This window comes from Triticum aestivum, chromosome 2D, assembly GCF_018294505.1.
Source record: "Triticum aestivum cultivar Chinese Spring chromosome 2D, IWGSC CS RefSeq v2.1, whole genome shotgun sequence".
NCBI classification, from domain to species: Eukaryota; Viridiplantae; Streptophyta; class Magnoliopsida; order Poales; family Poaceae; genus Triticum; species Triticum aestivum.
The window spans coordinates 140,770,009-140,781,409 of record NC_057799.1 but is presented as its reverse complement, the minus strand read 5'-3'; positions in this window follow the sequence as shown (position 1 = coordinate 140,781,409).

Below are 11,401 nucleotides of genomic sequence, written 5' to 3'. Positions count from 1 at the left end.
TCGCCTAAGTTTAAAAAATCTCACCGAGTGGTGAGCAAGCCTCTCACTCGGGGGCTTAGTTGCAGTCCAGTACTCACCTAAGTTTAAAAAAATCCCACCGAGTGGTGAGCAACCCTCCCACTCGGGGGCTTAGCTGTAGTCCAGTACTCGCCTAAGTTTTAAAAATCCTACCGAGTGGAGAGCAATCCTCTCACTCGGGGGCTTAGCTGCAGTCCAGTACTCGCCTAAGTTTGAAAAATCCTACTGAGTGGCGAGCAATCCTCTCACTCGGGGGCTTAGCTGCAGTCCAGTACTCGCCTAAGTTTGAAAAATCCTACCGAGTGGTGAGCAACCCTCTCACTCGGAGGCTTAGCTGAAGTCCAGTACTCACCTAAGTATAAAATGCGTTCCGAGTGAGAACCGACCTTCTTGCTCGGAGACTTGGCGACACGCTCTATCCCCATCCGCAAGAACGACGAGGTGCAGGTCGACTGCGACCTTCTCCTCAGAGCTGCGCCACAAGTACAATGTGCGCTCCATCCCTATCCGCAAGGACGACGAGGTGCAGGTCGACCGCGACCTTCTCCTCAGAGCTGCGCCACAAGTACAACGTGCGCTCCATCCTTATCCGCAAGGACGATGAGGTGCAGGTCGACTGCGACCTTCTCCTTAGATCTGCGTGATACGTCTCCAACGTATCTATAATTTTTGATTGTTCCATGCTATTATATTATAATTTTGGATGTTTATGGGCTTTATTAAACACTTTTATATTACTTTTGGGACTAACGTATTGACCCAGAGCCGAGTGCCAGTTCCTGTTTTTTCCCTTGTTTCAGTGTTTCGAAGAAAAGGAATATCAAACGGAGTCGAAACGGAATGAAACCTTCTGGAGAAGTTATTTTTGGAAGGAAAGCTACCCGATAGACTTGGAGTGCACGTCAGGAAAGAAACGAGGGAGCCACGAGGTAGGGGGGCGTGCCCACCCCCTAGGGTGCGCCCTCCACCCTCGTGGGCCCCTCGTGGCTCCCCTGACGTACTTCTTTCACCTATATATATCCATATACCCTAAAAACTTTGGGGAACAGAATAGATCGGGAATTCCGCCGCCGCAAGCCTCTGTAGCCACCAAAAACCAATCGAGACCCTGTTCTGGCACCCTGCCGGAGCGGGATCCCTCACCGGTGGCCATCTTCATCATCCTGGCGCTCTCCATGACGAGGAGGGAGTAGTTCACCCTTGGGGCTGAGGGTATGTACCAGTAGCTATGTGTTTGATCTCTCTCTCTCTCTCGTGTTCTTGATTTGGCACGATCTTGATGTATCGCGAGCTTTGCTATTATAGTTGGATCTTATGTTGCTTCTCCCCCTCTGCTCTCTTGTAATGGATTGAGTTTTCCCTTTGAAATAATCTTATCGGATTGAGTCTTTAATGATTTGAGAACACTTGATGTATGTCTTGCCATGCGTATCTGTGGTGACAATGGGATATCACGTGATTCACTTGATGTATGTTTTGGTGATCAACTTGCGGGTTCCGCCCATGAACCTATGCATAGGGGTTGGCACACTTTTTTGTCTTGATTCTCTGGTAGAAACTTTGGGGCACTCTTTGAGGTTCTATGTGTTGGTTGAATAGATGAATCTGAGATTGTGTGATGCATATCGTATAATCATACCCACGGATACTTGAGGTGACATTGGAGTATCTAGGTGACATTAGGGTTTTGGTTGATTTGTGTCTTAAGGTGTTATTCTAGTACGAACTCTAGGGCTGTCTGTGACACTTATAGGAATAGCCCAACGGATTGATTGGAAAGAATAACTTTGAGGTGGTTTCGTACCCTACCATATTCTCTTCGTTTGTTCTCCGCTATTAGTGACTTTGGAGTGACTCTTTGTTGCATGTTGAGGGATAGTTATATGATCCAATTATGTTATTATTGTTGAGAGAACTTGCACTAGTGAAAGTATGAACCCTAGGCCTTGTTTCCTAGCATTGCAATACCATTTATGCTCACTTTTATCATTAGTTACCTTGCTGTTTTTATATTTTCAGATTACAAAAACCTATATCTACCATCCATATTGCACTTGTATCACCATCTCTTCGCCGAACTAGTGCACCTATACAATTTATAAACTAAATTGTTGCAAGAAAGGCTAGATGTTTGTGCTGAAGAATTAAATTTTCTTGGCCGTACACTTGAACTTTGCAATGAAAGTGGTCATTTAGCTATCCGATGCAAATTGTTTCATGATCTAATCGTGTCCAAAAATTGTGATGACTTGATTTCCCTTGCACATTATAATGAACTTAGCTTGCTTATGGGTTGCGAAGAAATGAAACATATAACTAGGCATCTTCCAGAATTTGCCCGTTATAAACTTCTTGGTTTTGATCTAGAAGAAATTTATATGTATTGTGCGGTGAATTGCATTGAAAACCCTTATATTGCCAATTACATAAAGAAAATAAAACAAATAGAAGATGAAGAGAATGCTAACGAAAGGGAAGAGACTTCCCAACATCCTCCTATTATTTCTTATGATGAATCAGGTAACAAGGAGGAGCCTTCTATTCAACCAATCTCATTAATAAGGAGCTCCAAAAAGAGGATTGAACCCACACATGATGTGGTGAAGAAGAAGAAAAGAAAAAGGAAGAGAGGTAAAAAGGTATGCTTCCCAAATAATGTTGCTCCTATTATTGTTGCGCCTCATGAAAATGAATCAAAAATAATTGTGGAAGATGATGCACTTGATGATGATCTCGTTATGCCTATTGCTTGTTGTGATGATTATGATTGGGAAGATAGTGATACTTTTTATGATCTTGAAAATCTTTTTGGCACTTGCTTGGAAGAATATGATAATTGCTATACTATTGGTGCTATCCATACTATTAATGATGAGAGTGATTATGCTTATGATATGAAAAGGCCCAAGCTTGGGGATGCTATGTTTGATGAAGATGATGTTTTTGAGAATATATTTGCTGCAATTAATGTTTGTCCCAAGCTTGGGGATGCTACGTTTAATGAAGATGATATTTTTAGCCTCCCAAGTTTTGATATGCAAATTTATAATGATGATAGCATGCCTCCTACTTATGATGATTATATTGATGGAAGTGGGTTTGGAAGAGTGTCAACTTTAGGAAGTAATGATCCCACTATTTTGGAGGATTTTGAATCTTATAATATTTATGAAAGTGGATTTGGAGAGGCCATGACTTTATTTAGTAATGATTCCACTATCTTGGAAGAGGTTTCAATCGATTATGATGAGAACAAAGTTGCTACTTATGATGCTTATTGTGATGAAACTTATGCTATAAAAAGTAGTGATGATTATATTTATAAAACTTGTCATGATTATGATTACCCTTTTTCTGAATATTACTCTTTTAATGTGGAAACAATTTATAGTATTCAAGTCTCTTATGATGCTCCCACTATTCCGAATGAGAAGAATTTTGCTTATGTGGAGAGTAGTAAATTATCTATGCAAGTAGATCATGAAAAGAATGCTTTAGGTGCTGGTTATATTGTTGAATTCATTCATTATGCTACTGAAAATTATTATGAGGGAGGAACATATGCTTGTAGGAATTGCAATAATATCATGTTTCCTCTTTATGTGCTTAAAGTTTTGAAGTTATGCTTGTTTTACCTTCCTATGCTAGTTGATTATTGTTCTCATAAATTGTTTGATCTCAAAATCCCTATGCATAGGAAGTGGGTTAGACTTAAATGTGCTAGTCATATTCTTCATGATGCTCTCTTTATGTTTCAATTCTTATCTTTTATGCGAGCATCATTGAAATCATCATGCCTAGCTAGGGGCGTTAAACGATAGCGCTTGTTGGGAGGCAACCCAATTTTATTTTAGTTTCTTGCTTTTTGGTTCTGTTTAGGAATAAATAATCCATTTAGCTTCTGTTTAGATGTGGTTTTATGTTTTAATTAGTGTTTGTGCCAAGTAGAACCTTTGGGAAGACTTGGGTGAAGTCTTTATGATCATGCTGTAAAAAACAGAAACTTTAGCGCTCACGAGATTAGCTAAAACTTTTTACTGGTGAGTGCTATTTAGTTGATTCTTTTTGCAGATGATTACTAGACAAATTCCTCAGGTCCACCAATTTATTTTAGAATTTTTGTAGTTCCAGAAGTTTGCGTTTGCGTTTGATACAGATTACTACAGACTGTTCTGTTTTTGACAGATTCTGTTTTTCGTGTGTTGTTTGCTTATTTTGATGAATCTATGGCTAGTAAAATAGTTTACAAACCATAGAGAAGTTGGAATACAGTAGGTTTAACACCAATACAAATAAAGAATGAGTTCATTACAGTACCCTTAAGTGGTGTTTTGTTTTCTTTCGCTAACGGAGCTTACGAGTTTTCTGCTGAGTTTTGTGTTGTGAAGTTTTCAAGTTTTGGGTAAAGATTCGATGGACTATGGAATAAGGAGTGGCAAGAGCCTAAGCTTGGGTATGCCCAAGGCACCCAAGTTAATATTCAAGGATAACCAAGAGCCTAAGCTTGGGGATGCCCCGGATGGCATCCCCTCTTTCGTCTTCATTCATCGGTAACTTTACTTGGAGCTATATTTTTATTCACCACACGATATGTGTTTTGCTTGGAGCGTCATTTTATTTTCTTTAGCTTTGCTTGCTGATTGAATAAAATACTAAGATCTAAAATTATTAAATGGGAGAGTCTTCACATAGTTGTATAATTATTCAACTACTCGTTGATCTTCACTTATATCTTTAGGAGTAGTTTGTCATTTGCTCTCGTGCTTCACTTATATCCTTTTAGAGCACAATGGCGGTTTTATTTTGAAGAAATAGATGAACTCTCATGCTTCACTTATATTATTTTGAGAGTCTTAAACAGCATGGTAATTTGCTTAATCCTAATATGCTAGGTATTCAAGACCAGTAAAAACTTTCTTATGAGTGTGTTGAATACTATGAGAAGTTTGATGCTTGATAATTGTTTTGAGATATGGAGATGGTGATATTAGAGTCATGCTAGTTGAGTAGTTGTGAATTTGAGAAATACTTGTGTTAAAGTTTGTGATTCCCGTAGCATGCACGTATGGTGAACCGTTATGTGATGAAGTCGGAGCATAATTTATTTATTGATTGTCTTCCTTATGAGTGGCGGTCGGGGACGAGAGATGGTCTTTTCCTACCAATCTATCCCCCTAGGAGCATGCGCGTAATACTTTGCTTTGATAACTTGTAGATTTTTGCAATAAGTATGTGAGTTCTTTATGACTAATGTTGAGTCCATGGATTATACGCACTCTCACCCTTCCACCATTGCTAGCCTCTCTAATACCGCGCACCTTTCGCCGGTATCATACACCCACCATATACCTTCCTCAAAACAGCCACCATGACTACCTATTATGGCATTTCCATAGCCATTCCGAGATATATTGCCATGCAACTTTGCACCGTTCCGTTTATTATTACACGCTCCATCATTGTGATATTGCTTTGAGTGATCATGTAGTTGACATTGTATTTGTGGCAAAGCCACCGTTCATAATTCTTTCATACATGTCACTCACGAGTCATTGCACATCCTGGTACACCGCCGGAGGCATTCATATAGAGTCATATTTTGTTCTAAGTATCGAGTTGTAATACCTGAGTTGTAAGTAAATAAAAGTGTGATGATCATCATTATTAGAGCATTGTCCCAGTGAGGAAAGGATGATGGAGACTATGATTCCCCCACAAGTCGGGATGAGACTCCGGACGAAAAAAAAGAGGCCATAAAAAAAGAGAGAGAGAAAAGGCCAAATAAAAAAAAATTGAGAGAAAAAGAGAGAAGGGGCAATGCTACTATCCTTTTACCACACTTGTGCTTCAAAATAGCACCATGATCTTCATGATAGAGAATCTCCTATGTTGTCACTTTCATATACTAGTGGGAATCTTTCATTATAGAACTCGGCTTGTATATTCCAATGATGGGCTTCCTCAAAATGCCCTAGGTCTTCGTGAGCAAGCGAGTTGGATGCACATCCACTTAGTTTCTTTTGTTGAGCTTTCATACACTTATAGCTCTAATGCATCCGTGGCATGGCAATCCCTACTCACTCACATTGATATCTATTGATGGGCATCTCCATAGCCCGTTGATACGCCTAGTTGATGTGAGACTATCTTCTCCTTTTTGTCTTCTCCACAACCACCATTCTCTTCCACCTATAGTGCTATGTCCATGGCTGACGCTCATGTATTGTGTGAAAGTATGAAACAATTGCTTGGCTTGTCATCGGGGTTGTGCATGATTTAAATATTTTGTGTGGTGAAGATAGAGCATAGCCAGACTATATGATTTTGTAGGGATAACTTTCTTTGGCGATGTTATTTTGAGAAGACATGATTGCTTTGTTAGTATGCTTGAAGTATTATTGTTTTCATGTCAATATTAAATTTTTGTTTTGAATCTTATGGATCTGAATATTCTTGCCACAATAAAGAAGATATCATTGATAAATATACCAAGTAGCATTCCACATCAAAAATTCTGTTTTTATCATTTACCTACTCGAGGACGAGCAGGAATTAAGCTTGGGGATGCTGATACGTCTCCAACGTATCTATAATTTTTTATTGTTCCATGCTATTATATTATCTGTTTTGGATGTTTATGGGCTTTATTGAACACTTTTATATTACTTTTGGGACTAACCTATTGACCCAGAGCCCAGTGCCACTTCCTGTTTTTCCCTTGTTTCAGTGTTTTGAAGAAAAGGAATATCAAACGGAGTCGAAACGGAATGAAACCTTCTGGAGAACTTATTTTAGGAAGGAAAGCTACCCGATAGACTTGGAGTGCACGTCAGGAAAGAAACGAGGGAGCCACGAGGTAGGGGGCGCGCCCACCCCTAGGGCGCGCCCTCCACCCTTGTGGGCCCCTCGTGGTTCCCCTAACGTACTTCTTTCACCTATATATATCCATATACCCTAAAAACTTCGGGGAGCAGAATAGATCGGGAGTTCCGCCACCGCAAGCCTCTGTAGCCACCAAAAACCAATCGGGACCCTGTTCCCGCACCCTGCCGGAGGGGGGATCCCTCACCGGTGGCCATCTTCATCATCCCGGCGCTCTCCATGACGAGGAGGGAGTAGTTCACCCTCGAGGCTGAGGGTATGTACTAGTAGCTATGTGTTTGATCTCTCTCTCTCTCGTGTTCTTGATTTGGCACGATCTTGATGTATCGCGAGCTTTGCTATTATAGTTGGATCTTATGTTGCTTCTCCCCCTCTACTCTCTTGTAATGGATTGAGTTTTCCCTTTGAAGTAATCTTATCGGATTGAGTCTTTAATGATTTGAGAACACTTGATGTATGTCTTGCCGTGCGTATCTATGGTGACAATGGGATATCACGTGATTCACTTGATGTATGTTTTGGTGATCAACTTGCGGGTTCCGCCCATGAACATATGCATAGGGGTTGGCACACGTTTTCGTCTTGATTCTCCGGTAGAAACTTTGGGGCACTCTTTGAGGTTCTATGTGTTGGTTGAATAGATGAATCTGAGATTGTGTGATGCATATCGTATAATCATACCCACAGATACTTGAGGTGACGTTGGAGTATCTAGGTGAAATTAGGGTTTTGGTTGATTTGTGTCTTAAGGTGTTATTCTAGTACGAACTCTAGGGCTGTTTGTGACACTTATAGGAATAGCCCAACGGATTGATTGGAAAGAATAACTTTGAGGTGGTTTCGTACCCTCCATAATCTCTTCGTTTGTTCTCCGCTATTAGTGACTTTGGGGTGACTCTTTGTTGCATGTTGAGGGATAGTTATATGATCCAATTATGTTATTATTGTTGAGAGAACTTGCACTAGTGAAAGTATGAACCCTAGGCCTTGTTTCCTAGCATTGCAATACCGTTTACTCTCACTTTTATCATTAGTTACCTTGCTGTTTTTATATTTTCAGATTACAAAAACCTATATCTACCATCCATATTGCACTTGTATCGCCATCTCTTCGCCGAACTAGTGCACCTATACAATTTACCGTTGTATTGGGTGTGTTGGGGACACAAGAGACTCTTTGCTATTTGGTTGCAGGGTTGCTTGAGAGAGACCATCTTCATCCTACGCCTCCCATGGATTGATAAACCTTAGGTCATCCACTTGAGGGAAATTTGCTACTGTCCTACAAACCTCTGCACTTGGAGGCCCAACAACGTCTACAAGGAGAAGGTTGCGTAGTAGACATCACTGCGCGACAAGTACAACGTGCGCTCCATCCCTATCCGCAAGGACGATGAGGTGCAGGTCGATTGCGACCTTCTCCTCAGAGCTGCGCCACAAGTACAACGTGCGCTCCATCCTTATCTGCAAGGATGACGAGGTGCAGGTCGACTGCGAGCTTCTCCTCAGAGCTGCGCCACAAGTACAACGTGTGCTCCATCCCTATCCGCAAGGACGACGAGGTGCAGGTCGATTGCGACCTTCTCCTCAGAGCTGCGCCACAAGTACAATGTGCGCTACATCCTTATCCGCAAGGACGACGAGGTGCAGGTTGACTACGACCTTCTCCTCAGAGCTGCGCCACAAGTACGACGTGCGCTCCATCCCTATCCGCAAGGTCGACGAGGTGCGGGTCGACTGGGACTTTCTCCTCAGAGCTGCATCTCAGGTTCAAAGATTATTCCGAGTGAAGAACAAGTTCCACTCAAATACAAACACAAGCATATTCGGAGATAAACCAAGTTCAGATAAATCCTAAGGTTCCGGACCACGGATTAAAGTACTCGGGCATCAAGCCCGAAGGAGTTTAACAGTTACAAAATCACTCGGCATCCCGAGGCAAATTTAAGGTGGGACGTAAAGTTTGTTCACTCCGCGGGAGGAGGGCTAGCAGGCTCGACGAACTCGTCCAGATCAATTCCGTCGGCAATCCGAGTGGCGGCAGCAATGAAAGTTTCCATGAAGGATTGGAAGTCGTGCCTTTTGGTATTGGCAACCTTGATCGCCGCCAGCTTATCTTTTCGGGCTTCCTTGCAGTGGACACGAACAAGTGACAGAGCCACGTTAGCACCACATCGGGCAGAAGACTTCTTCCATTCTTGCACTCGACCGGGAATCTCATTGAGTCGAGTCATCAGAGACTCGAGGTCATTTTGAAGCGTTGCCCTTGGCCAGAGTGTTGTGTCGATGCGCGACACCGCGACCTTCAGACGAGCAAGGTAATCGACAACACCAGTGACACGGGATTCCAGTCGGAGCAAGTTCATGGCAGCTTCGTCCTTCACAGGAGAGAGGATGGGGTCCAAGCTTGTCTCAACTCGCCCAGTCTCTTCCTCAAAGTTCTGGCAGAATTCTGCACACACAATACAACATTGAGTTAATAGTCATATATCGAGTCGACATTACAAGTCAGTCGGATAAAACAAAGCACCTTCAGCATGCCAAACAGCTTCTTGGCAAGACCTCCTAGATAACTTTCCAAGTCATCTCTCTTACGGGCGATGTCTTCCATCTTGTCGGTCAGAGCCCTCTTGTCCTTCTTGAGACGAGTCGCCTCCTTGTTGGCTTCATCCAGGGCAGTCTTCAGCTTGGCGTTCTCTTCCTCCAGTTTGCCGACTGAAGCCAGCTTCTGGTCAGCGAGTGCAGTTTTCTCTTCGGCTGCTTTCTGCGCGGCTGCAAGATCTAGATCCTTCTGCGCCAGAGCCTTGTTCATTGTTTCTGAAAGAAATAACGCTCGGTTCAAAAAAAGCAAATAACACCCGGTTCAGGAACAAGTCAGTCGACAAGTTTTTCGTACCAACAGCTTCATCCTTGGCCTTCTGCAAGTTTGTCTTGGCTAGCTCCAGATCGAGATTGAGCTGAATCCCTTTCTGCTCCAGGTCAGCAAAACGAGCCCCAAGTTCGCAGGATTTCTGTAATCAAAGGACAGTCAGTCGTCAGGTGCAAAGATTGGTTACTTCGGAGAGATAAGGTGGTAAAGTCAACAAATTCTAAGACTACTGCCGAATCAAACATCCAACAGTAGTCTCGGGGACTACACCCAGTGGGTGCACTTAGCGTGCCCCCACTGATCCAGTTTCCACTCGACATGGTCCGTCCAAGCCGAGTGTGTAAAAAAAAGAGAGAAAGAGTTTGATCTCAGACCATAGTCGACTGCCCGCAGTCGACCATGGTCTCGGGGACTATACCCAGTGGGTGCACTTAGCGTGCCCCCACTGGTTCAGGTTCCACTCGACATTGTCCGTCCAGGACGAGTGAGAAAGATTCCGATTCTCAGACCACAGTCGACTGCCCGCAGTCAACTATGGTCTCGGGGACTACACCCAGTGGGTGCACTCAGTGTGCCCCCACTGGTGCAAAGATTCAATCGACAACAACATAGTCGGCTCAAAATGCAAGTTTACTTAGTGACAAGTCAAAACACCCAGTGGGTGTACAAATGCAAAACGCAGACCCACGGAAAGATTCCTCAAGGAAAGTTTCCAGGTAGCATATCCTAACAAAACAAGCGACAAGCTAAAGGGTCAGTCGGTGATCAACTTACCTGGACGTTGCTCTGAAGTGCTGAGCTGGCATCGTAAGAAGCTTGGCTGGCCTCTCGGACCACCCTCATCCACTCCATCATGATGCTCGCTTGGCGTATAGCCTCCTTGGCAGCACCCACATGGTCCTCTGGGACGTGATGTGCAGCGAAGAGTGAAGATGGATCGGCTGGAGTCTGTGCAGTCGATGCTGAAGGCTGAGCACTCGACAACGGTATGGCGAAAGTCACAGTAGGCCGATTGGCGTCGCCAGCTTCCTGGATCACAGGTTCCGTCACCGGCGTCGACAGAGGCGCCTTGTCGGTTGATGTATTCCTGTTTCCTCTTCTCCTGGGTCTCAGCGGCACATCCTCGTCGTCATCCGGAAGGTCAATGACATTGGGAGGAGCTGCGAAAAGGATCAATCACCAGAATTCAGTCAACCAACAAAATGATCGAGAAAATAAAGACAAGATTATGAGAGTTGTACTTGGATTAGAGGTGACTGCATCTTCCATTTCCTCGTCTTCATTCCTGTAAGCAGAAGTCCCAGAGGTAGCAGCACTGCAAATTTCAAGATTCAGTCGGTCATGTCTGCTGAAATGAGTCGACCAAAGTTCAAATTCATGCCAAACCTAGAAATCAAGCCTAACTATTACCCGGAAGCAATGGGAATGACCACTTTGATCTTGGGCAAAGCCTTCCGCGGTTTTGACGGTGTAGCTTTTTGTTGCTTTGGGGCCTTCTCAGTCGGAGCTGGAGAAGACGTCCGAGGTCTCTTTGATGACTGCCCGGTCTGTGTAGTCACCTTGCCACGGATGCTTGCCGGGTCGTGAGTCTGTTTGGATCGCCTTTCGGTGCGAGGGGGTGAATCGACTTCG